This window comes from Pseudophryne corroboree, chromosome 9 (genome assembly GCF_028390025.1).
Source record: "Pseudophryne corroboree isolate aPseCor3 chromosome 9, aPseCor3.hap2, whole genome shotgun sequence".
In the NCBI taxonomy this organism is placed as follows: Eukaryota; Metazoa; Chordata; class Amphibia; order Anura; family Myobatrachidae; genus Pseudophryne; species Pseudophryne corroboree.
This window is the reverse complement of record NC_086452.1, coordinates 465,945,026-465,971,780: the sequence shown is the minus strand read 5'-3', so window position 1 is coordinate 465,971,780 and position 26,755 is coordinate 465,945,026.

The following is a 26,755-nucleotide window of genomic DNA, read 5'->3' as shown; positions in this document are numbered from 1 at the left end:
AACATGAACACACACACACAGTGATGCCCGCGAGTTACCGCCGAGCCTGACCTCCTGTGCTGCTCATTGCTGTGCTGTCACTGTTCTCCCCCCACACCCCTCCCGCTGCGCCCGCCGCCCAGTCAAAGTCAGACTCTCAGTGTTGTGGATGGCCGGGGCTGCACAGCGCACCCGACGTCACACTCCGAATGCCGCACGCCCTCTCTCCCCTCATCCTGCACTGTCCTCCCGCCCGGCGGTCAGTCTCCCGCCCACGCTCAGTGTGCCCTGCCACTGCCGACACGTCGGGACTCAGGAGGACTAAGAGCTGCCGCTGGAGCAGCTGGACAGACCGACACTTAAGCAGAGAGAGTGACACAGGACCTTGTCACTCACTAACTATAGTCTGCAACTGTGAGTGAGTATGCTGCTGCAGCCTCCAGGGAAAAGAGTGGGGACCAGGGGGCATAAAATTTAAAATATTAATAATTGAATAAATTTTTTTCAGAGATATCATATTAGTAATAAAACATTTGTTATATTTGTTAAATTATATATATATATATATATATATGTATGTATATATATATATATATATGTGTATATATTGTAACACTGTAGGGGTGCAAGGCGCCTTTTCCTGGGGAATATGGCCGCACGCAGCAGCTGAGGAACAACACAAGTCCAGTTTCTGGTACAACTGACCCCGGCCAGTTTTATTGAAACAGAAAATAAAACAAACCCCAAAATAAAAATACCTTGCCTGTCCGGCACTAACTAAACATAAGATGTTCCTAACTGTCACTAAACAAAACACAGAGTTCTTCAGTACATACTGTATAGCTTACTTGCATCAGAAAGCGTGTCTCTCACACACAGATCCTGCAGCCTTCCCAGGCAGTCTGCCCATACTAATCAGGTTAGAAGCACTATATCACTCTTACACAGCTGAAACCCTGATTAGCCCTCTGTGAGGCCAAAGACCCGAACTGGGCCCAATGTCTAGAACTCGCCTTATCTCTCTCTCAGAGCCTTTACCCAGCTTTTACAGCAAACTGAAAAGGTTCAGACAAAACAAAAAGCATTTTTCCTAGAAGTTAACATTTTCTAAAACATGTAAGACAAGAACCTGGGACAAATATACCTGCCCTCAAACACTATCCCAGTGTTCTTGTCACATATCCCCCTCCCCTGTTTCGACCTAGGGGCCGGAACACTTGTAGCCCCCAAACAGAAGATGCGAGACAATGCATCTGCGTTGGCCAATTGTGTTCCCGGTCTATGTTCGACAGTAAACTTAAAGTCCTGCAACGCTAGAAACCATCTAGTTACACGAGCATTCTTGCCTCTATTTACATACATCCATTTTAAAGGGGCATGGTCTGTCACTAGTCTGAATTGTCTACCCAAGAGGTAATATCTCAAGGTATCTAGTGCCCACTTAATGGCCAAAGCCTCCTTTTCCACAATGGCATACCTTTTTTCATGCTCATTGAGTTTCCTACTCAAATAAATGATAGGGTGTTCGTCCCCATCTCTGGTTTGGGACAGCACAGCACCTATCCCTACCTCTGAGGCATCTGTCTGTACCACAAATTCTTTTGAAAAATCTGGTGTTATCAACACCGGTTGTGAACACAAAGCCACTTTTAACGCTTGGAACGCCTTTTCTGCATCAGGGTTCCATTTCACCACATTTGACTGCTTCCCTTTGGTAAGGTCTGACAACGGCACCGCTGTGGTCGCAAAATTAGGAATAAACCGTCTATAGTACCCAGTAATTCCCAAAAAAGCCCTTACCTGTTTTTTATTCACTGGACGAGGCCAGTTTTGAATAGCATCAACTTTATTCAATTGGGGCCTAATCAGACCTCTGCCTATGGTGAAGCCCAAGTATTTGACCTCCTCCATTGCGAGGCAGCACTTCTTTGGGTTAGCAGTTAACCCTGCCTCTCTGATTGAGTCCAGTACTGCTTGTACTTTAACCAAATGTGACCCCCAGTCTGTACTGTGAATTACCACATCATCCAAATAGGCAGCTGCATATTTTCTATGGGGCCTCAAAATTTTATCCATCGCCCGTTGAAAGGTTGCTGGAGCCCCATGCAACCCAAAGGGTAACATCTTATACTGGTACAGCCCCTCCGGAACCGAAAAGGCTGTTTTTTCTTTGGCGCTATCAGATAAAGGTATTTGCCAGTAACCTTTGGTTAGGTCCAATGTGGTGAGAAACCTGGCTGTTCCCAGCCTTTCTACAAGCTCATCCACACGGGGCATGGGGTATGCGTCAAACTTGGACACCTCATGTAACTTACGAAAGTCATTACAGAAGCGTATGCTACCGTCGGGCTTCGGGATGAGCACTATGGGACTGGACCACTCACTGTTAGACTCCTCTATGACTCCAAGTTCTAACATGGTTTTAACTTCCTTAGAAATAGCTTCTCGCTGAGCTTCAGGAATCCTATATGGCTTTAAATGAACCCTGACCCCTGGTTCTGTGACAATGTCATGTTTTATTATGGTCGTTCGGCCAGGCAGCTCTGAAAATACCTCCCTATTTTGGATGAGAAATTCTTTAACCTGATTGTTCTGATCAGCTGATAATGTCTCTGACACCTTCACTGCGGGAAGCAACCGGGGTGAAGACACCGAAGGGCAAGGCTCCGCTGACAGAGACAACCTATCTTTCCAGGGTTTGATTAAGTTAACATGGTAGATCTGTTCGGGTTTTCTCTTTCCCGGCTGGTATACTTTGTAATTAACCTCATTCACTTTTTCCCTAATCTCAAATGGACCCTGCCATTTAGCTAGGAATTTGCTTTCCACAGTGGGTACCAAAACAAGAACTCTATCTCCAGGAGCAAATTCCCGTATCTTGGCACTCCGGTTATAGACCCTCTGTTGAGCACTTTGGGCCTGTTCCATGTGCTCTCTGACAACAGGTACCACGGCTGCAATCCTATCCTGCATTTGTGTTACATGCTCAATAACGCTTCTATAAGGAGTGGGCTGTCCTTCCCACGTCTCTTTGGCAACATCCAACAGCCCTCTGGGGTGTCTACCATACAACAAATCAAATGGAGAAAACCCCGTAGAGGACTGAGGAACTTCTCTGATGGCCATTAACAAGTAGGGCAACAAACAATCCCAGTTTTTCCCATCTCTCTCAACAACCTTTTTTAACATACTTTTTAATGTTTTATTAAACCTTTCCACCAACCCGTCAGTTTGGGGATGGTAGATGGACGTCCTGAGGTGAGTGACCTTAAATAACTTGCACAATTCTTTCATGATCCTTGACATAAATGGAGTACCTTGGTCAGTCAAAATTTCTTTTGGTATTCCCACTCTACTAAATACCTGCACCAGCTCCCTAGCTATCGCCTTGGTTGTGATAGTGCGTAAAGGGACAGCCTCAGGATATCGAGTGGCATAGTCCATAATTACCAGGATATACTGATGGCCCCGAGCAGACTTTAACAAGGGCCCCACGAGATCCATGGCTATTCTGTCAAACGGGACCTCTATAATAGGCATGGGAACTAGTGGGCTCCTGAAATGGGGTCTAGGGGCATGATACTGGCATTCAGGACAGGAAGAACAATATTCAGACACTTCTTTATAAACCCCTGGCCAAAAGAACCTTTGTAAAACTCTTTCAGTGGTTTTTTCTGCCCCTAAATGTCCTGCGGTAACGTGACTATGAGCTAAATCTAGTACCGTTCTCCGATAAGGCTGAGGAACTACCAGCTGTTCCACCACATCCTCACCCCTTTTGACAATGTGGTACAAGAGCTCATTACAGATGGCCATGTGGGGATACGTAACCCTGTCACCTGGTACCACAGGTTCCCCATTAACAATCTTAACATTCTCTCTAGCCTTTATTAAGGTAGGATCCTTTAACTGTTCAGACGCAAACAGATCCTTCTTTACCTCCAGGTCAGGCACGCTTTCAGTTCTAACTACTATGTCTCTGTTCCCGGCAAGAGGGTCCTCACTGGACTCCCCATCTGTCACTTCCCCAGCCAAACTAGCAAAAGGCAAAGGGCCAGAAAGTTCCGAAGACCCACGTACATCCAAAAAATCACCGGTATTATCAACTGGCTTTTTACTTCTCACATCTGTTGATAACCGTGATTCCCACAGTTTCCAAAAATGAGGAAAATCCCTCCCTATTATGGCCTCATGCACCAAGGTAGGGACCAGTCCCACTTTAACCATTGCTGACCCACAACAAGTTTCTATATTCACCTCAGCAGTGGCATAATATTGGGTATCCCCATGTATGCAAGTTACCCCAATAGGTATTTGCTGGACCTTTAAGGGGTTCACTAACCCAGCTTTCACGAGGGTAACTAAACTTCCTGAATCTAGCAAGGCCTCTACCCGGTTACCTTCTAAGAACACATCACACATTTGTTTTTCCAGCTCAGGTGAAGGTACCACAGTACAGGCTAACCTAGCAAAGAAAGACATTCTGCGACATTCAAAGGCAGCATCACATTGCATGGGTTCTTGCGTGACTGGGCAATTGGCAATAACATGACCTGGCATACCACACCTAAAACATTTAACCACACGATTACCAACCCATTTGGGCAGCATAGACCGTTCTAGCCCCATTGGCCTGTTTCCAGGGCCAGTGTTTACAGTCTCTCCAGCCTTGCGTTCTCTTAACCGCCCAGCAACGTTTTCCCACGGAACAGTCTTACCAGTCTTTACTGAAGGGCGCTGTCGAGGATCTATGGGTTGCTGGGTGGTCATCAGTAGTTCCTCTGCTGCCAAATACCTCTCTACCATGTCCACTAATTGGTCAGCAGTACCCGGGTTTCCATGGCTCACCCACTTGCGCAGGACCATGGGCAAAGATCTCAAGTAGCGGTCCATGACGACTCTTTCCACCATCTGGGGACCAGTTAATGTCTCTGGCTGCAGCCATTTTTTTGTTAGCTGAATAAGGTCGTGCATCTGGGAGCGCGGAGGCTTCTTCATGGCGTACAGCCAACGGTGCACCCGTTGCGCTCGTACTGACAGCGTGACTCCCAGGCGGGTCAGGATCTCAGTCTTTAGTTTATCATAGTCCCGAGCCTCAGCAGGGCTTAAATCAAAGTAAGCTTTTTGGGGCTCACCTGACAGGAAAGGTGCCAGCAGACTGGCCCACTGTGCTTTCGGCCAGTTCTCACGCTCGGCAGTCCTTTCAAACGTGGTCAGATAGGCCTCCACATCATCAGCCTCTGTCATTTTCTGCAGGAAGTGACTGGCCCGTATAGAACTAGAGCTGGTTGGAGCACTGACGGCCACATCTCCAACCCGAGCTGCAAGTCTCTGCACCACTTCTGCTAAGGCCTCTCTATCCTGACGCTGTTGCCTGTAAAGTTCATCAACAACTGCCTGCTGTTGTCTCTTATTTTCCTCCATTGCCACCTGCTGTAGTCTCCAATTTTCCTCCATTGCCACCTGCTGCTGTCGGTTGGCCTCCTGCTGAGCCGCTGTAGCTTGCAGCAAGGCTTTAAGCAGATCCTCCATGTCAACAGATTTTTCAGGCGGCTTTGCAGCTGCTTTCACCAAGGACATATATCAAACCCTCAGGGGTGAGTCTCAGTAACTTCACACTGGGCTGTATCTGCATAAACCACCGTTTTCTGCAGGCCTCACAAAGCTGCTGCTTTCACTTATGCGCAGAACGGCCTGCTCGCATTCTCCACCAAGTTGTAACACTGTAGGGGTGCAAGGCGCCTTTTCCTGGGGAATATGGCCGCACGCAGCAGCTGAGGAACAACACAAGTCCAGTTTCTGGTACAACTGACCCCGGCCAGTTTTATTGAAACAGAAAATAAAACAAACCCCAAAATAAAAATACCTTGCCTGTCCGGCACTAACTAAACATAAGATGTTCCTAACTGTCACTAAACAAAACACAGAGTTCTTCAGTACATACTGTATAGCTTACTTGCATCAGAAAGCGTGTCTCTCACACACAGATCCTGCAGCCTTCCCAGGCAGTCTGCCCATACTAATCAGGTTAGAAGCACTATATCACTCTTACACAGCTGAAACCCTGATTAGCCCTCTGTGAGGCCAAAGACCCGAACTGGGCCCAATGTCTAGAACTCGCCTTATCTCTCTCTCAGAGCCTTTACCCAGCTTTTACAGCAAACTGAAAAGGTTCAGACAAAACAAAAAGCATTTTTCCTAGAAGTTAACATTTTCTAAAACATGTAAGACAAGAACCTGGGACAAATATACCTGCCCTCAAACACTATCCCAGTGTTCTTGTCACAATATATATATATATATATATATATATATAAATAATAAACAGAGGGCGTTCTATAGTGCAAATCAGTTTATTCATAAAAGACACAGCCATAAAGGATAAAAACCTCGGCACTTGATACTACTGTATATAACTGGTACTAAATTTCTCAGCACTAACCACATGATTTTGTATATTGTATCATGGCAGACAGGAGCACTCTCCTAGTACCTCCATGTCGGGACCACACACCGCACCACTGGCCGCAAGCCACAGCACGTCGGGACACCATCTACACTAGTACCAGAAGGTTCTAAATGGGACAAATTTATGGTGCGGTGTGTGGTCACAACATAGAGGTACTAGGAAGTGTTCCTGTCTGCCGTGATACAATAGACAAAATCATAAGGTGTTAAACCCACAGAGAAAGTTGGTACAAGTTATATATCTGTGTGCCAAGGTTTCTATCCTTTAAAGCTGTGTCTTTCATGCATAAACTGATCTGCACTATAGAATGCCCTCTGTTTATTATTTTCAGATCTTTTCATCCCATGGGGTCCCAGGACTTACTTACAGCGGGGAGCTGTGGTCTGGTAATTAAGAAGGGAGCAAGTGCAATCAGTCCTGTGGTTTATTGGATGTGGAATTGATTGATTCAATATCCCGGTGGGATGTATGCACCTATATATTGGAATTTGAGCAAACCTATATAGTAATCTTTTACTTCTTTGCATATTCAATGTGATCTGGACGCAATATTTGCGTCCAGGATCTTATTGCAATATGCAGTCGTATCGTTTGGATGTATTAAGCAGGCTGAGAGATACAGAAGGGAGTGGGAGGCGAAGGACTCAGAGTGTAGCGGACAGGCTGACAGAGACAGAGTAAAGGGGGGAGGCTGAGAGAGACAAAGTGAAGGGGGGAGGCTGAGAGAGACAGAGTGAAGGGGGGAGGCTGACAGAGACAGAGTGAAGGGGGGAGGCTGAGAGAGACAAAGTGAGGGGGGTGATGATAGGCGCAGGGATCTGATGATGGTGTGGCTAAGAGATGCAGAGGGGAGGAGGTGACACAAGTCTGGTTGAACCTCTGTTGTATGACGATAACTTTGGTTATATTACTACATAAACGGGCATCTTTTGGACCATGTGATATCCTACATGAATAATGAATACCAACTGAAGACGTCATCTGCCCAGGGAGGATACATTTCTTCAAAGGTTCCCAGTTGTGAGAACCACTATATAGGTAAGGTGCATATGGAATGGAAAGGAATGCTCCCAGAGTGACAAGAAACATACGGCATGTCATGTCGACACATCCTCATTTTCAGTAGTTATGCCCCTTGGGTGGGCTGTACAGTGTGTGTGTGGGGGGGGGGGGGGGGGCTTGCTGCCAGTCTGGGGAGGAGTACTGTAATTGCAGAGAGTGCCGTCAGGGGTGTTTGCTTGTTACACGCCACAATATCTGACAATGTATCTGCATTATTATGATTGGCACAAAGGTGGATGTTTTATATTGCAGGGAGAGCCAATAGGTGGTGCTAGACACGCCCAATAGGTGGTGCTAGACACGCCCAATAGGTGGTGCTAGACACGCCCCTACGGTGTACCCCCTAACAAAATGTGCTGCACACGCCTATGCCACCCATAGGCGGCGACTATGTGATCGCAGCACTGCAAAAAAGTTGCTAGCGAGCGATCAACTCGGAATAACCCCCCCATGCTGGGCTTTAAATGTAATGTTAGTGGCACTTGCAATTTTCCCCTGAACCCCACTGAGAAGTAGTGGCGTACAAAAGTCCAGCATTGGTCACATGACCGCCTGCATCCTGGCCGCAGAGATCCCTTTCTTGGTTGCCGTTGGAAAACAATAGACTTACATTTGCTTTTAGTTTTTGAATGTCCATAAAAAAGCAATTTTGGGGGCATTTTGTGCAGGTTGATTTTGGCGTGTCTGAAGAAATAAATAAATGCCATTGCAAACCTGATTTCACGTATGCGCACAGAGTGTGCGACAGGAGCGGAAGGAGACGATCAGATTCCTCCTCACAAGCCAGCACTCCATGTAATGGAAAGGAAAAAGGCTTGGGAATCAACATCACCAGAAGACGGCCTAGGGTTCTCACAGGCAAACTCCAAAAACCTTCAGCTTTTGGAGTTTGTAGAATATTCCGTCCCCTAATAATGAATGGGTCTGTCACTAAAACTAGAGATGAGCGCCTGAAATTTTTCGGGTTTTGTGTTTTGGTTTTGGGTTCGGTTCCGCGGCCGTGTTTTGGGTTCGAACGCGTTTTGGCAAAACCTCACCGAATTTTTTTTGTCGGATTCGGGTGTGTTTTGGATTCGGGTGTTTTTTTCAAAAAACACTAAAAAACAGCTTAAATCATAGAATTTGGGGGTCATTTTGATCCCAAAGTATTATTAACCTCAAAAACCATAATTTACACTCATTTTCAGTCTATTCTGAATACCTCACACCTCACAATATTATTTTTAGTCCTAAAATTTGCACCGAGGTCGCTGTGTGAGTAAGATAAGCGACCCTAGTGGCCGACACAAACACCGGGCCCATCTAGGAGTGGCACTGCAGTGTCACGCAGGATGTCCCTTCCAAAAAACCCTCCCCAAACAGCACATGACGCAAAGAAAAAAAGAGGCGCAATGAGGTAGCTGTGTGAGTAAGATTAGCGACCCTAGTGGCCGACACAAACACCGGGCCCATCTAGGAGTGGCACTGCAGTGTCACGCAGGATGGCCCTTCCAAAAAACCCTCCCCAAACAGCACATGACGCAAAGAAAAAAAGAGGCGCAATGAGGTAGCTGTGTGAGTAAGATTAGCGACCCTAGTGGCCGACACAAACACCGGGCCCATCTAGGAGTGGCACTGCAGTGTCACGCAGGATGTCCCTTCCAAAAAACCCTCCCCAAACAGCACATGACGCAAAGAAAAAAAGAGGCGCAATGAGGTAGCTGACTGTGTGAGTAAGATTAGCGACCCTAGTGGCCGACACAAACACCGGGCCCATCTAGGAGTGGCACTGCAGTGTCACGCAGGATGTCCCTTCCAAAAAACCCTCCCCAAACAGCACATGACGCAAAGAAAAAAAGAGGCGCAATGAGGTAGCTGACTGTGTGAGTAAGATTAGCGACCCTAGTGGCCGACACAAACACCGGGCCAATCTAGGAGTGGCACTGCAGTGTCACGCAGGATGTCCCTTCCAAAAAACCCTCCCCAATCAGCACATGATGCAAAGAAAAAGAAAAGAAAAAAGAGGTGCAAGATGGAATTGTCCTTGGGCCCTCCCACCCACCCTTATGTTGTATAAACAAAACAGGACATGCACACTTTAACCAACCCATCATTTCAGTGACAGGGTCTGCCACACGACTGTGACTGATATGACGGGTTGGTTTGGACCCCCCCCAAAAAAGAAGCAATTAATCTCTCCTTGCACAAACTGGCTCTACAGAGGCAAGATGTCCACCTCATCTTCACCCTCCGATATATCACCGTGTACATCCCCCTCCTCACAGATTATCAATTCGTCCCCACTGGAATCCACCATCTCAGCTCCCTGTGTACTTTGTGGAGGCAATTGCTGCTGGTCAATGTCTCCGCGGAGGAATTGATTATAATTCATTTTAATGAACATCATCTTCTCCACATTTTCTGGATGTAACCTCGTACGCCGATTGCTGACAAGGTGAGCGGCGGCACTAAACACTCTTTCGGAGTACACACTTGTGGGAGGGCAACTTAGGTAGAATAAAGCCAGTTTGTGCAAGGGCCTCCAAATTGCCTCTTTTTCCTGCCAGTATAAGTACGGACTGTGTGACGTGCCTACTTGGATGCGGTCACTCATATAATCCTCCACCATTCTATCAATGTTGAGAGAATCATATGCAGTGACAGTAGACGACATGTCCGTAATCGTTGTCAGGTCCTTCAGTCCGGACCAGATGTCAGCATCAGCAGTCGCTCCAGACTGCCCTGCATCACCGCCAGCGGGTGGGCTCGGAATTCTGAGCCTTTTCCTCGCACCCCCAGTTGCGGGAGAATGTGAAGGAGGAGATGTTGACAGGTCGCGTTCCGCTTGACTTGACAATTTTGTCACCAGCAGGTCTTTCAACCCCAGCAGACTTGTGTCTGCCGGAAAGAGAGATCCAAGGTAGGCTTTAAATCTAGGATCGAGCATGGTGGCCAAAATGTAGTGCTCTGATTTCAACAGATTGACCACCCGTGAATCCTTGTTAAGCGAATTAAGGGCTGCATCCACAAGTCCCACATGCCTAGCGGAATCGCTCCCTTTTAGCTCCTTCTTCAATGCCTCCAGCTTCTTCTGCAAAAGCCTGATGAGGGGAATGACCTGACTCAGGCTGGCAGTGTCTGAACTGACTTCACGTGTGGCAAGTTCAAAGGGCATCAGAACCTTGCACAACGTTGAAATCATTCTCCACTGCACTTGAGACAGGTGCATTCCACCTCCTATATCGTGCTCAATTGTATAGGCTTGAATGGCCTTTTGCTGCTCCTCCAACCTCTGAAGCATATAGAGGGTTGAATTCCACCTCGTTACCACTTCTTGCTTCAGATGATGGCAGGGCAGGTTCAGTAGTTTTTGGTGGTGCTCCAGTCTTCTGTACGTGGTGCCTGTACGCCGAAAGTGTCCCGCAATTTTTCTGGCCACCGACAGCATCTCTTGCACGCCCCTGTCGTTTTTAAAAAAATTCTGCACCACCAAATTCAAGGTATGTGCAAAACATGGGACGTGCTGGAATTTGCCCATATTTAATGCACACACAATATTGCTGGCGTTGTCCGATGCCACAAATCCACAGGAGAGTCCAATTGGGGTAAGCCATTCCGCGATGATCTTCCTCAGTTGCCGTAAGAGGTTTTCAGCTGTGTGCGTATTCTGGAAAGCGGTGATACAAAGCGTAGCCTGCCTAGGAAAGAGTTGGCGTTTGCGAGATGCTGCTACTGGTGCCGCCGCTGCTGTTCTTGCGGCGGGAGTCCATACATCTACCCAGTGGGCTGTCACAGTCATATAGTCCTGACCCTGCCCTGCTCCACTTGTCCACATGTCCGTGGTTAAGTGGACATTGGGTACAACTGCATTTTTTAGGACACTGGTGAGTCTTTTTCTGACGTCCGTGTACATTCTCGGTATCGCCTGCCTAGAGAAGTGGAACCTAGATGGTATTTGGTAACGGGGGCACACTGCCTCAATAAATTGTCTAGTTCCCTGTGAACTAACGGCGGATACCGGACGCACGTCTAACACCAACATAGTTGTCAAGGCCTCAGTTATCCGCTTTGCAGTAGGATGACTGCTGTGATATTTCATCTTCCTCGCAAAGGACTGTTGAACAGTCAATTGCTTACTGGAAGTAGTACAAGTGGGCTTACGACTTCCCCTCTGGGATGACCATCGACTCCCAGCGGCAACAACAGCAGCGCCAGCAGCAGTAGGCGTTACACGCAAGGATGCATCGGAGGAATCCCAGGCAGGAGAGGACTCGTCAGAATTGCCAGTGACATGGCCTGCAGGACTATTGGCATTCCTGGGGAAGGAGGAAATTGACACTGAGGGAGTTGGTGGGGTGGTTTGCGTGAGCTTGGTTACAAGAGGAAGGGATTTACTGGTCAGTGGACTGCTTCCGCTGTCACCCAAAGTTTTTGAACTTGTCACTGACTTATTATGAATGCGCTGAAGGTGACGTATAAGGGAGGATGTTCCGAGGTGGTTAACGTCCTTACCCCTACTTATTACAGCTTGACAAAGGGAACACACGGCTTGACACCTGTTGTCCGCATTTCTGGTGAAATACCTCCACACCGAAGAGCTGATTTTTTTGGTATTTTCACCTGGCATGTCAACGGCCATATTCCTCCCACGGACAACAGGTGTCTCCCCGGGTGCCTGACTTAAACAAACCACCTCACCATCAGAATCCTCCTGGTCAATTTCCTCCCCAGCGCCAGCAACACCCATATCCTCCTCATCCTGGTGTACTTCAACACTGACATCTTCAATCTGACTATCAGGAACTGGACTGCGGGTGCTCCTTCCAGCACTTGCAGGGGGCGTGCAAATGGTGGAAGGCGCATGCTCTTCACGTCCAGTGTTGGGAAGGTCAGGCATCGCAACCGACACAATTGGACTCTCCTTGTGGATTTGGGATTTCGAAGAATGCACAGTTCTTTGCTGTGCTGCTTTTGCCAGCTTGAGTCTTTTCATTTTTCTAGCGAGAGGCTGAGTGCTTCCATCCTCATGTGAAGCTGAACCACTAGCCATGAACATAGGCCAGGGCCTCAGCCGTTCCTTGCCACTCCGTGTGGTAAATGGCATATTGGCAAGTTTACGCTTCTCCTCCGACAATTTTATTTTAGGTTTTGGAGTCCTTTTTTTACTGATATTTGGTGTTTTGGATTTGACATGCTCTGTACTATGACATTGGGCATCGGCCTTGGCAGACGACGTTGCTGGCATTTCATCGTCTCGGCCATGACTAGTGGCAGCAGCTTCAGCACGAGGTGGAAGTGGATCTTGATCTTTCCCTAATTTTGGAACCTCAACATTTTTGTTCTCCATATTTTAATAGGCACAACTAAAAGGCACCTCAGGTAAACAATGGAGATGGATGGATTGGATACTAGTATACAATTATGGACGGGCTGCCGAGTGCCGACACAGAGGTAGCCACAGCCGTGAACTACCGCACTGTACTGTGTCTGCTGCTAATATATAGACTGGTTGATAAAGAGATAGTATACTCGTAACTAGTATGTATGTATAAAGAAAGAAAAAAAAACCACGGTTAGGTGGTATATACAATTATGGACGGGCTGCCGAGTGCCGACACAGAGGTAGCCACAGCCGTGAACTACCGCACTGTACTGTGTCTGCTGCTAATATATAGACTGGTTGATAAAGAGATAGTATACTCGTAACTAGTATGTATGTATAAAGAAAGAAAAAAAACCACGGTTAGGTGGTATATACAATTATGGACGGGCTGCCGAGTGCCGACACAGAGGTAGCCACAGCCGTGAACTACCGCACTGTACTGTGTCTGCTGCTAATATATAGACTGGTTGATAAAGAGATAGTATACTCGTAACTAGTATGTATGTATAAAGAAAGAAAAAAAAACCACGGTTAGGTGGTATATACAATTATGGACGGGCTGCCGAGTGCCGACACAGAGGTAGCCACAGCCGTGAACTACCGCACTGTACTGTGTCTGCTGCTAATATAGACTGGTTGATAAAGAGATAGTATACTCGTAACTAGTATGTATGTATAAAGAAAGAAAAAAAAACCACGGTTAGGTGGTATATACAATTATGGACGGGCTGCCGAGTGCCGACACAGAGGTAGCCACAGCCGTGAACTACCGCACTGTACTGTGTCTGCTGCTAATATATAGACTGGTTGATAAAGAGATAGTATACTCGTAACTAGTATGTATGTATAAAGAAAGAAAAAAAAACCACGGTTAGGTGGTATATACAATTATGGACGGGCTGCCGAGTGCCGACACAGAGGTAGCCACAGCCGTGAACTACCGCACTGTACTGTGTCTGCTGCTAATATAGACTGGTTGATAAAGAGAGAGTATACTCGTAACTAGTATGTATGTATAAAGAAAGAAAAAAAAACCACGGTTAGGTGGTATATACAATTATGGACGGGCTGCCGAGTGCCGACACAGAGGTAGCCACAGCCGTGAACTACCGCACTGTACTGTGTCTGCTGCTAATATAGACTGGTTGATAAAGAGATAGTATACTCGTAACTAGTATGACTATAAAGAAAGAAAAAAAAACCACGGTTAGGTGGTATATACAATTATGGACGGGCTGCCGAGTGCCGACACAGAGGTAGCCACAGCCGTGAACTACCGCACTGTACTGTGTCTGCTGCTAATATATAGACTGGTTGATAAAGAGATAGTATACTCGTAACTAGTATGTATGTATAAAGAAAGAAAAAAAAACCACGGTTAGGTGGTATATACAATTATGGACGGGCTGCCGAGTGCCGACACAGAGGTAGCCACAGCCGTGAACTACCGCACTGTACTGTGTCTGCTGCTAATATAGACTGGTTGATAAAGAGATAGTATACTACTAATATTATATATACTGGTGGTCAGGTCACTGGTCACTAGTCACACTGGCAGTGGCACTCCTGCAGCAAAAGTGTGCACTGTTTAATTTTAATATAATATTATGTACTCCTGGCTCCTGCTATAACCTATAACTGGCACTGCAGTAGTGCTCCCCAGTCTCCCCCACAATTATAAGCTGTGTGAGCTGAGCAGTCAGACAGATATATAATATATATAGATGATGCAGCACACTGGCCTGAGCCTGAGCAGTGCACACAGATATGGTATGTGACTGACTGAGTCACTGTGTGTATCGCTTTTTTCAGGCAGAGAACGGATATATTAAATAAACTGCACTGTGTGTCTGGTGGTCACTCACTATATAATATATTATGTACTCCTGGCTCCTGCTATAACCTATAACTGGCACTGCAGTAGTGCTCCCCAGTCTCCCCCACAATTATAAGCTGTGTGAGCTGAGCAGTCAGACAGATATATATAATATTATATATAGATAATAGATGATGCAGCACACTGGCCTGAGCCTGAGCAGTGCACACAGATATGGTATGTGACTGAGTCACTGTGTGCTGTGTATCGCTTTTTTCAGGCAGAGAACGGATTATAAAGTAAACTGCACTGTCCTCACTAGTAAACTCTCTCCACTCAGTCTCTACACTTCTACAGTAACAGTACTTCTCCTAGTCAGCTCCAGTAAATCTCTCTCAGTCTCTTATAATCTAAATGGAGAGGACGCCAGCCACGTCCTCTCCCTATCAATCTCAATGCACGTGTGAAAATGGCGGCGACGCGCGGCTCCTTATATAGAATCCGAGTCTCGCGATAGAATCCGAGCCTCGCGAGAATCCGACAGCGTCATGATGACGTTCGGGCGCGCTCGGGTTAACCGAGCAAGGCGGGAAGATCCGAGTCGCTCGGACCCGTGAAAAAAAACATGAAGTTCTGGCGGGTTCGGATTCAGAGAAACCGAACCCGCTCATCTCTAACTAAACCATGTGGAAATTGGCATTTGTGCAGGTGTAACGGGCCCATTTGTGATAACGAATATGCCTCATAGTGAGAACACACTTGAATACCGATCTCTGATCCTGAGCGTTGATCTCAGGACATCTTCTGACAGGTCCACCTAATGTCCTACCGCTTTGAGGCTTTACTGTATGAGGAATCCCTATTAGGAGTTTGAAATTGATTTAACAATAAGCTTTTCTTCAGGCTGCAAATGGCCGCTGAGGGTGGCAGACAAGGCGACAATGCAATCAAAATATATATATTTTTTTTAACTTACATCTGGTAAAAATTATTTTTAAGCGGTAAACGGCCCTAAATGTATCAGCTTTTATTCTCTAAGATCCATTCACACCTCTTCAAGTGTATCAAGTGACTCATTTAATTTATTTTCCTTTTTACTTCACGTTTCTAAAGATGTTCCAGCTGCGCCGTTCCTTTTTGTCTATACTCATATTGCTATATAATTATGGCACCAATTGCATTAACCTTTGAGAGCAATTCTTTAGTGTTTTCAGCTATACATTATCTGCCGCATCTTGTTCTGCAGCAGTAAGGGATAGGAACGCGGATCAGGAATAGTCACACAGACACAGCATATGAATACCTTTCCGTGTTATTGTGTATGAATTTTCTTGATTTTTTATTTTTGTTGTTGAGTGGAGTGGGGGGGGGGGGGGACTTCATATTTTTCTATGCAGTGATGTTACTTCTTATCACACGGTGGTTCAATGTGGAGGATGCTCCCCAACCCAAGCATACGTGTTATCGAATGGCTAAGAAGCTAGGCAGCGATGGCGAGTATGGGGCATATTTAACACAATCCGAACCTCAGATGCGCGGTCAAATGATAATTGTTTCACCTACGTTTGCATTGTGATATTTGAAAATATTGCAGGAATGCATAACAATTTGCATGCAGGGACAGAGCTTGCAAGAAAGCTCAGTCATCGAGAAAAGATCTGTCCCTACAATCCCCTCCCCGCCCTTCTCAGGGTATTTCTTGCAAATACCAGGGAGTGTGACTGCACATGCCACCCCTGCTGGCCTCCCTGCTCCCGCTGTGTTCCCAGCTCACCTGCTGCTGCCCAGCTCCCTGCCTCCTCTCCTGCCTGGCTCCCAACCTATCTGCCTCCCTTCCTGCCTCTTTTCCTGCCCAGCTCCCTGCCATCTGAAGATGGTGTTATTATCGCAAGGCTCCCTCCAGTATTTTTTCACAATTTAGTCTTAGTAAATCTGAAACAGATCCCATAACAAATATTAGAAATGCAATATACTTACTAAAAGAATGCAAATATAAGTGTTGGAGGAGTTTTTTTAAGAATACTACAGTGCATGTGCAAATCACCGGGAAAATGGCCGTTGCACCATTTTCCGGGTGATTTCTGCTGATGCTGCAGCACTGATGCAGGTCTTTGCAGAGGTAAGTAGTTAAACATGGGTGGAGGGTGTGTGGTGTGGGCTCCGCACACTCTGCACCAATTATAGATACACCGATGTCCCCTCCACTCTACTGCTGCCACCTCTTCTTATCTGGGCCATCCAAACATCTGTCCCCACATTAATCAGCCTGACATGCCACAGCAAGACTGGTCTTCCCCTTTCACCCAGATTTTCCAGTAACAACAGGGGTCACAGCAGGTTCACTTGGCAGTCCAGGGTCTGCTTACCACAGTCCCAATATCCTGGGTGAGATAGGTAGGTTGTGTGTTCTGGTTTGAAAACCGGGAGGGGGGGGGGGGGGGGGGGTCTTTGTGTGGAAGCTACAGCTCAAACAGGCCTGAAACTAAGATGCAGTTCTTAAAGTTATAACCATTCGATACTCATAAGACTCCAACATAGACCACAGCACTGTACAACATACATAGGAGAGATGACAAAACTGAAGCTGATGATGCACTGAATTCAAACTATCATAAAATGAAAAAACATACAGGTCACCGTTACTTGCTCCATAGACGGGCTATGTAAATCCAGCGTGGGCAAGCAATCATTACTCACTGAGGAAAGTGAAAATATATTGCCAATGCACACTCTATAGTACCAGGCACTGCTAATCAGAATAATTATAATGAACTCTGTAATCTAACATCGAGGTGCTTGGCATACTTTCTGGCCAAAAAATACTGGCCCACCAACCAGCATCCAGGTGACCTTGTCTCTGATTGGTCCCTAATACTAAGTTTAAGTCCATGGCACGGGACTCCACCAAGCCAGCAAAGGCCAGCCACCCCAGGGCAGCACACCAATGAGAGGGTAAGGTGTTATAATGTGCCACCTCAAAGCAACCTGGCCACACCAACTCAGGGGGCCCCGCGCCCCAAACTCATCCCTAAAACTGGGGATGATTGTGTCTTTCCATTTGCAGTCTGTGAATGCTAGAGACCAATGCTAGTTAACAACACTCAGGGCAGGTGAGAAAGGTGCCAATCCATGCTGAAGGAGCCCCGGCCTTCAAATGTAGTACAATATTGAGGAATGTGTCAGATTTAATCTAGTTGCCCTTCAGTGCCCAGTGTAAGTGCCATTGGAAGCTATGATACTGCTAGAGTTCTACATACAGTAAATGCCAATGAGGCACATGTCTAGGGCACACAGTCCTGGGGGCATAATGTAAATGGGAGTATCTGCATTTACCTTTTTTTATGACTTGGTCTTTATCAAGCATACCATGGAGGTGTGCGGTATTTTAGGTCGCCAATTAAATATAAATACATTTCATTACATTTATATAGAATTCAAAAAGTGTTGGGCACTCACTAGGGCACAGGAGTACACTAACATGACCTAACTGTGGCAATGCATGAGTCACTATAAGTAATGTACAGTACATACCAGCTGCCGCTGACTGTGCAGAGTACTTACCTTAATCCCAGCACTCAGCGCAGCTCACAGTCTCTGCACTCTGACTTTGCCTGTCATAAATACCCCAATAGGTGTGTACAGGTTACAGTGGTGTAGCCGGGGTATTTGGTGCTCATGGTGCTGTACATACTGTACTGGATAAAATCAGTTGAATCAATGTATTTAGCTGTCAGGTGAGACCTATTCTCAGTGACCTCATTCCTGAATGCATTGCTCTTATATAAATCAGCATGCAGCCTGGATGAGTCTCTGACCCAGTCCCTAGTACAGTGCCCAGTGTAGTCCATGTTGCAGTCCCTGCTTTAGTCCTTGGTGGAGTCCCCTGCGCAGTCCCTGGTACAGTCTCCAGTTCAGCCCCTAGTGCAGTCCCTTATAAGTCCCTGACGCAGTACCTGGTAGCATTCAGCTCCTAGGGCAGTTCCTGGTACAGTCCCTACTGCAATCCCTGGTACAGCTCCTGGTAGAGTCTTTAGTGCAATCCTTAATGCAGTCCCTGATGTAGTACCTGGTACTAAACAGCCCCTAGTGCAGTCCCTTATAAGTCCCTGACGCAGTACCTGGTAGCATTCAGTTCCTAGGGCAGTCCCTGGTACAGTTCCTGGTGCAGTCTCTACTGCAATCCCTGGTACAGCTCCTGGTAGAGTCTCTAGTGCAGTCTCAGGTACAGTATCCTGTGCAGTCCTTGGTACATTCCCTGGCGCAGTCCCTGGTACAGTCTCTAATGCAATCCCTAATGCAGTCCCTTGTAAGTCCCTGATGCTTCATCTTGTACAGTCTCTAATGCAGTCCCTTGTTAGTCCCTGACACAGTACTGGTACAGTCACTAGGGCAGCCCCAGGTACAGTTACTAATGCAGTCTCAGGTACAGTTACTGATGCAGTCCCATGTACATTTGCTAATGCAGTCCCATGTCAGTTACTAATGCAGTCCCATGTACATTTACTAATGCAGTCCCAGGTACAGTTACTGATGCAGTCCCAGGTACAGTTACTGATGCAGTCCCAGGTACAGTTACTGATGCAGTCCCAGGTACAGTTACTGATGCAGTCCCAGGTACAGTTACTAATGCAGTCCCAGGTACAGTTACTGATGCAGTCCCAGGTACAGTTACTGATGCAGTCCCAGGTACAGTTACTGATGCAGTCCCAGGTACAGTTACTGATGCAGTCTCAGGTACAGTTACTAATGCAGCCCCAGGTACAGTTACTAATGCAGTCCCAGGTACAGTTACTAATGCAGTCCCAGTACAGTTACTAATGCAGTCCCAGGTACAGTTACTAATGCAGTCCCAGGTACAGTTACTGATGCAGTCCCAGGTACAGTTACTGATGCAGTCCCAGGTACAGTTACTGATGCAGTCCCAGGTACAGTTACTGATGCAGTCCCAGGTACAGTTACTAATGCAGTCCCAGGTACAGTTACTAATGCAGTCCCAGGTACAGTTACTGATGCAGTCCCAGGTACAGTTACTGATGCAGTCCCAGGTACAGTTACTGATGCAGTCCCAGGTACAGTTACTGATGCAGTCCCAGGTACAGTTACTGATGCAGTCCCAGGTACAGTTACTGATGCAGTCCCAGGTACAGTTACTAATGCAGCCCCAGGTACAGTTACTGATGCAGTCTCAGGTACAGTTACTGATGCAGTCCCAGGTACAGTTACTAATGCAGTCCCAGGTACAGTTACTAATGCAGTCCCAGGTACAGTTACTAATGCAGTCCCAGGTACAGTTACTGATGCAGTCCCATGTACAGTTACTGATGCAGTCCCAGGTACAGTTACTGATGCAGTCCCAGGTACAGTTACTAATGCAGTCCCAGGTACAGTTACTGATGCAGTCCCAGGTACAGTTACTAATGCAGTCCCAGGTACAGTTACTGATGCAGTCCCAGGTACAGTTACTAATGCAGTCCCAGGTACAGTTACTGATGCAGTCCCATGTACAGTTACTGATGCAGTCCCAGGTACAGTTACTGATGCAGTCCCAGGTACAGTTACTGATGCAGCCCCAGGTACAGTTACTAATGCAGTCCCAGGTACAGTTACTAATGCAGTCCCAGGTACAGTTACTGATGCAATCCCATGTACAGTTACTGATGCAGTCCCAGGTACAGTTACTGATGCAGTCCCAGGTACAGTTACTAATGCAGTCCCAGGTACAGTTACTGATGCAGTCCCAGGTACAGTTACTAATGCAGTCCCAGGTACAGTTACTGATGCAGTCTCAGGTACAGTTACTGATGCAGTCCCAGGTACAGTTACTAATGCAGTCCCAGGTACAGTTACTAATGCAGTCCCAGGTACAGTTACTAATGCAGTCCCAGGTACAGTTACTGATGCAGTCCCATGTACAGTTACTGATGCAGTCCCAGGTACAGTTACTGATGCAGTCCCAGGTACAGTTACTGATGCAGCCCCAGGTACAGTTACTAATGCAGTCCCAGGTACAGTTACTAATGCAGTCCCAGGTACAGTTACTGATGCAGTCCCATGTACAGTTACTGATGCAGTCCCAGGTACAGTTACTGATGCAGTCCCAGGTACACTTACTGATGCAGCCCCAGGTACAGTTACTGATGCAGTCCCAGGTACAGTTACTGATGCAGTCCCAGGTACAGTTACTGATGCAGTCCCAGGTACAGTTACTAATGCAGTCCCAGGTACAGTTACTGATGCAGTCCCAGGTACAGTTACTAATGCAGTCCCAGGTACAGTTACTGATGCAGTCCCAGGTACAGTTACTGATGCAGTCCCAGGTACAGTTACTGATGCAGTCCCTGATGCAGTCCCAGGTACAGTTACTGATGCAGTCCCAGGTACAGTTACTAATGCAGTCCCAGGTACAGTTACTGATGCAGTCCCTGATGCAGTCCCAGGTACAGTTACTAATGCAGTCCCAGGTACAGTTACTAATGCAGTCCCAGGTACAGTTACTAATGCAGTCCCAGGTACAGTTACTAATGCAGTCCCAGGTACAGTTACTAATGCAGTCCCATGTACAGTTACTGATGCAGTCCCAGGTACAGTTACTGATGCAGTCCCAGGTACAGTTACTGATGCAGCCCCAGGTACAGTTACTGATTCAGTCCCCGTACAGTTACTAATGCAGTCCCAGGTACAGTTACTGATGCAGTCCCAGGTACAGTTACTGATGCAGTCCCAGGTACAGTTACTGATGCAGTCTCAGGTACAGTTACTGATGCAGTCCCAGGTACAGTTACTGATGCAGTCCCAGGTACAGTTACTGATGCAGTCCCAGGTACAGTTACTGATGCAGTCCCAGGTACAGTTACTGATGCAGTCCCAGTACAGTTACTGATGCAGTCCCAGGTACAGTTACTGATGCAGTCCCAGGTACAGTTACTGATGCAGTCCCAGGTACAGTTACTAATGCAGTCCCAGGTACAGTTACTAATGCAGTCCCAGGTACAGTTACTGATGCAGTCCCAGGTACAGTTACTGATGCAGTCCCAGGTACAGTTACTGATGCAGTCCCATGTACAGTTACTGATGCAGTCCCAGGTACAGTTACTGATGCAGTCCCAGATACAGTTACTGATAGAGTCCCAGTACAGTTACTGATGCAGTCCCAGGTACAGTTACTGATGCAGTCCCAGGTACAGTTACTAATGCAGTCCCAGGTACAGTTACTGATGCAGTCCCAGGTACAGTTACTGATGCAGTCCCAGTACAGTTACTGATGCAGTCCCAGGAACAGTTACTGATGCAGTCCCAGGTACAGTTACTGATGCAGTCCCAGGTACAGTTACTGATGCAGTCCCAGGTACAGTTACTAATGCAGTCCCAGGTACAGTTACTGATGCAGTCCCAGGTACAGTTACTGATGCAGTCCCAGTACAGTTACTGATGCAGTCCCAGGTACAGTTACTGATGCAGTCCCAGGTACAGTTACTGATGCAGTCCCAGGTACAGTTACTAATGCAGTCCCAGGTACAGTTACTAATGCAGTCCCAGGTACAGTTACTGATGCAGTCCCAGGTACAGTTACTGATGCAGTCCCAGGTACAGTTACTGATGCAGTCCCAGGTACAGTTACTAATGCAGTCCCAGGTACAGTTACTGATGCAGTCCCAGGTACAGTTACTGATGCAGTCCCAGTACAGTTACTGATGCAGTCCCAGGTACAGTTACTGATGCAGTCCCAGGTACAGTTACTGATGCAGTCCCAGGTACAGTTACTGATGCAGTCCCAGGTACAGTTACTGATGCAGTCCCAGTACAGTTACTGATGCAGTCCCAGGTACAGTTACTGATGCAGTCCCAGGTACAGTTACTGATGCAGTCCCAGGTACAGTTACTAATGCAGTCCCAGGTACAGTTACTGATGCAGTCCCAGGTACAGTTACTAATGCAGTCCCAGTACAGTTACTGATGCAGTCCCAGGTACAGTTACTAATGCAGTCCCAGGTACAGTTACTAATGCAGTCCCAGGTACAGTTACTAATGCAGTCCCAGTACAGTTACTGATGCAGTCCCAGGTACAGTTACTAATGCAGTCCCATGTACAGTTACTAATGCAGTCCCAGGTACAGTTACTGATGCAGTCCCAGGTACAGTTACTGATGCAGTCCCAGGTACAGTTACTGATGCAGCCCCAGGTACAGTTACTGATGCAGTCCCAGTACTGTTACTAATGCAGTCCCAGGTACAGTTACTGATGCAGTCCGAGGTACAGTTACTGATGCAGTCCCAGGTACAGTTACTGATGCAGTCCCAGGTACAGTTACTAATGCAGTCCCAGGTACAGTTACTAATGCAGTCCCAGGTACAGTTACTGATGCAGTCCCATGTACAGTTACTGATGCAGTCCCAGGTACAGTTACTGATGCAGTCCCAGGTACAGTTACTGATGCAGTCCCAGGTACAGTTACTGATGCAGTCCCAGATACAGTTACTGATGCAGTCCCAGGTACAGTTACTGATGCAGTCCCAGTACAGTTACTGATGCAGTCCCAGGTACAGTTACTGATGCAGTCCCAGGTACAGTTACTAATGCAGTCCCAGGTACAGTTACTGATGCAGTCCCAGGTACAGTTACTAATGCAGTCCCAGTACAGTTACTGATGCAGTCCCAGGTACAGTTACTGATGCAGTCCCAGGTACAGTTACTGATGCAGTCCCAGGTACAGTTACTGATGCAGTCCCAGGTACAGTTACTGATGCAGTCCCAGGTACAGTTACTGATGCAGTCCCAGGTACAGTTACTGATGCAGTCCCAGGTACAGTTACTAATGCAGTCCCAGTTTAGTTACTGATGCAGTCCCAGGTACAGTTACTGATGCAGTCCCAGGTACAGTTACTGATGCAGTCCCAAGTACAGTTACTAATGCAGTCCCAGGTACAGTTACTGATGCAGTCCCAGGTACAGTTACTGATGCAGTCCCAGGTACAGTTACTGATGCAGTCCCAGGTACAGTTACTGATGCAGTCCCAGGTACAGTTACTAATGCAGTCCCAGGTACAGTTACTGATGCAGTCCCAGGTACAGTTACTAATGCAGTCCCAGTACAGTTACTGATGCAGTCCCAGGTACAGTTACTGATGCAGTCCCAGGTACAGTTACTGATGCAGTCCCAGGTACAGTTACTAATGCAGTCCCAGGTACAGTTACTGATGCAGTCCCAGGTACAGTTACTAATGCAGTCCCAGTACAGTTACTGATGCAGTCCCAGGTACAGTTACTGATGCAGTCCCAGGTACAGTTACTGATGCAGTCCCAGGTACACTTACTGATGCAGCCCCAGGTACAGTTACTGATGCAGTCCCAGGTACAGTTACTGATGCAGTCCCAGGTACAGTTACTAATGCAGTCCCAGTACAGTTACTGATGCAGTCCCAGGTACAGTTACTAATGCAGTCCCAGGTACAGTTACTGATGCAGTCCCAGGTACAGTTACTAATGCAGTCCCAGTACAGTTACTGATGCAGTCCCAGGTACAGTTACTAATGCAGTCCCAGGTACAGTTACTAATGCAGTCCCAGGTACAGTTACTAATGCAGTCCCAGTACAGTTACTGATGCAGTCCCAGGTACAGTTACTAATGCAGTCCCATGTACAGTTACTAATGCAGTCCCAGGTACAGTTACTGATGCAGTCCCAGGTACAGTTACTGATGCAGTCCCAGGTACAGTTACTGATGCAGCCCCAGGTACAGTTACTGATGCAGCCCCAGGTACAGTTACTAATGCAGTCCCAGGTACAGTTACTGATGCAGTCCCAGGTACAGTTACTGATGCAGCCCCAGGTACAGTTACTAATGCAGTCCCAGGTACAGTTACTGATGCAGCCCCAGGTACAGTTACTGATGCAGTCCCAGGTACAGTTACTAATGCAGTCCCAGGTACAGTTACTGATGCAGTCCCAGGTACAGTTACTGATGCCGTCCCAGGTACAGTTACTGATGCAGTCCCAGGTACAGTTACTGATGCAGTCCCAGGTACAGTTACTGATGCAGTCTCAGGTACAGTTACTGATGCAGTCCCAGGTACAGTTACTGATGCAGCCCCAGGTACAGTTACTGATGCAGTCCCAGGTACAGTTACTGATGCAGTCCCAGGTACAGTTACTGATGCAGTCCCAGGTACAGTTACTAATGCAGTCCCAGGTACAGTTACTAATGCAGTCCCAGGTACAGTTACTAATGCAGTCCCAGTACAGTTACTGATGCAGTCCCAGGTACAGTTACTAATGCAGTCCCATGTACAGTTACTAATGCAGTCCCAGGTACAGTTACTGATGCAGTCCCAGGTACAGTTACTGATGCAGTCCCAGGTACAGTTACTGATGCAGCCCCAGGTACAGTTACTGATGCAGCCCCAGGTACAGTTACTAATGCAGTCCCAGGTACAGTTACTGATGCAGTCCCAGGTACAGTTACTGATGCAGCCCCAGGTACAGTTACTAATGCAGTCCCAGGTACAGATACTGATGCAGCCCCAGGTACAGTTACTAATGCAGTCCCAGGTACAGTTACTAATGCAGTCCCAGGTACAGTTACTGATGCAGTCCCAGGTACAGTTACTGATGCAGTCCCAGGTACAGTTACTGATGCAGTCCCAGGTACAGATACTGATGCAGTCCCAGGTACAGTTACTGATGCAGTCTCAGGTACAGTTACTGATGCAGTCCCAGGTACAGTTACTGATGCAGCCCCAGGTACAGTTACTGATGCAGTCCCAGGTAGAGTTACTAATGCAGTCCCAGGTACAGTTACTGATGCAGTCCCATGTACAGTTACTAATGCAGTCCCAGGTACAGTTACTAATGCAGTCCCAGGTACAGTTACTGATGCAGTCCCATGTACAGTTACTGATGCAGTCCCAGGTACAGTTACTGATGCAGTCCCAGGTATAGTTAATGATGCTGTCCCAGGTACAGTTACTGATGCAGTCCCAGATACAGTTACTGATGCAGTCCCAGGTACAGTTACTGATGCAGTCCCAGTACAGTTACTGATGCAGTCCCAGGTACAGTTACTGATGCAGTCCCAGGTACAGTTACTAATGCAGTCCCAGGTACAGTTACTGATGCAGTCCCAGGTACAGTTACTAATGCAGTCCCAGTACAGTTACTGATGCAGTCCCAGGTACAGTTACTGATGCAGTCCCAGGTACAGTTACTGATGCAGTCCCAGGTACAGTTACTGATGCAGTCCCAGGTACAGTTACTGATGCAGTCCCAGGTACAGTTACTAATGCAGTCCCAGGTACAGTTACTGATGCAGTCCCAGGTACAGTTACTAATGCAGTCCCAGTACAGTTACTGATGCAGTCCCAGGTACAGTTACTGATGCAGTCCCAGGTACAGTTACTGATGCAGTCCCAGGTACAGTTACTAATGCAGTCCCAGGTACAGTTACTAATGCAGTCCCAGGTACAGTTACTGATGCAGTCCCAGGTACAGTTACTGATGCAGTCCCAGGTACAGTTACTGATGCAGTCCCAGGTACAGTTACTAATGCAGTCCCAGGTACAGTTACTGATGCAGTCCCAGGTACAGTTACTAATGCAGTCCCAGTACAGTTACTGATGCAGTCCCAGGTACAGTTACTGATGCAGTCCCAGGTACAGTTACTGATGCAGTCCCAGGTACAGTTACTAATGCAGTCCCAGGTACAGTTACTAATGCAGTCCCAGGTACAGTTACTGATGCAGTCCCAGGTACAGTTACTAATGCAGTCCCAGTACAGTTACTGATGCAGTCCCAGGTACAGTTACTAATGCAGTCCAAGGTACAGTTACTGATGCAGTCCCAGGTACAGTTACTAATGCAGTCCCAGTACAGTTACTGATGCAGTCCCAGGTACAGTTACTAATGCAGTCCCAGGTACAGTTACTAATGCAGTCCCAGGTACAGTTACTAATGCAGTCCCAGTACAGTTACTGATGCAGTCCCAGGTACAGTTACTAATGCAGTCCCATGTACAGTTACTAATGCAGTCCCAGGTACAGTTACTGATGCAGTCCCAGGTACAGTTACTGATGC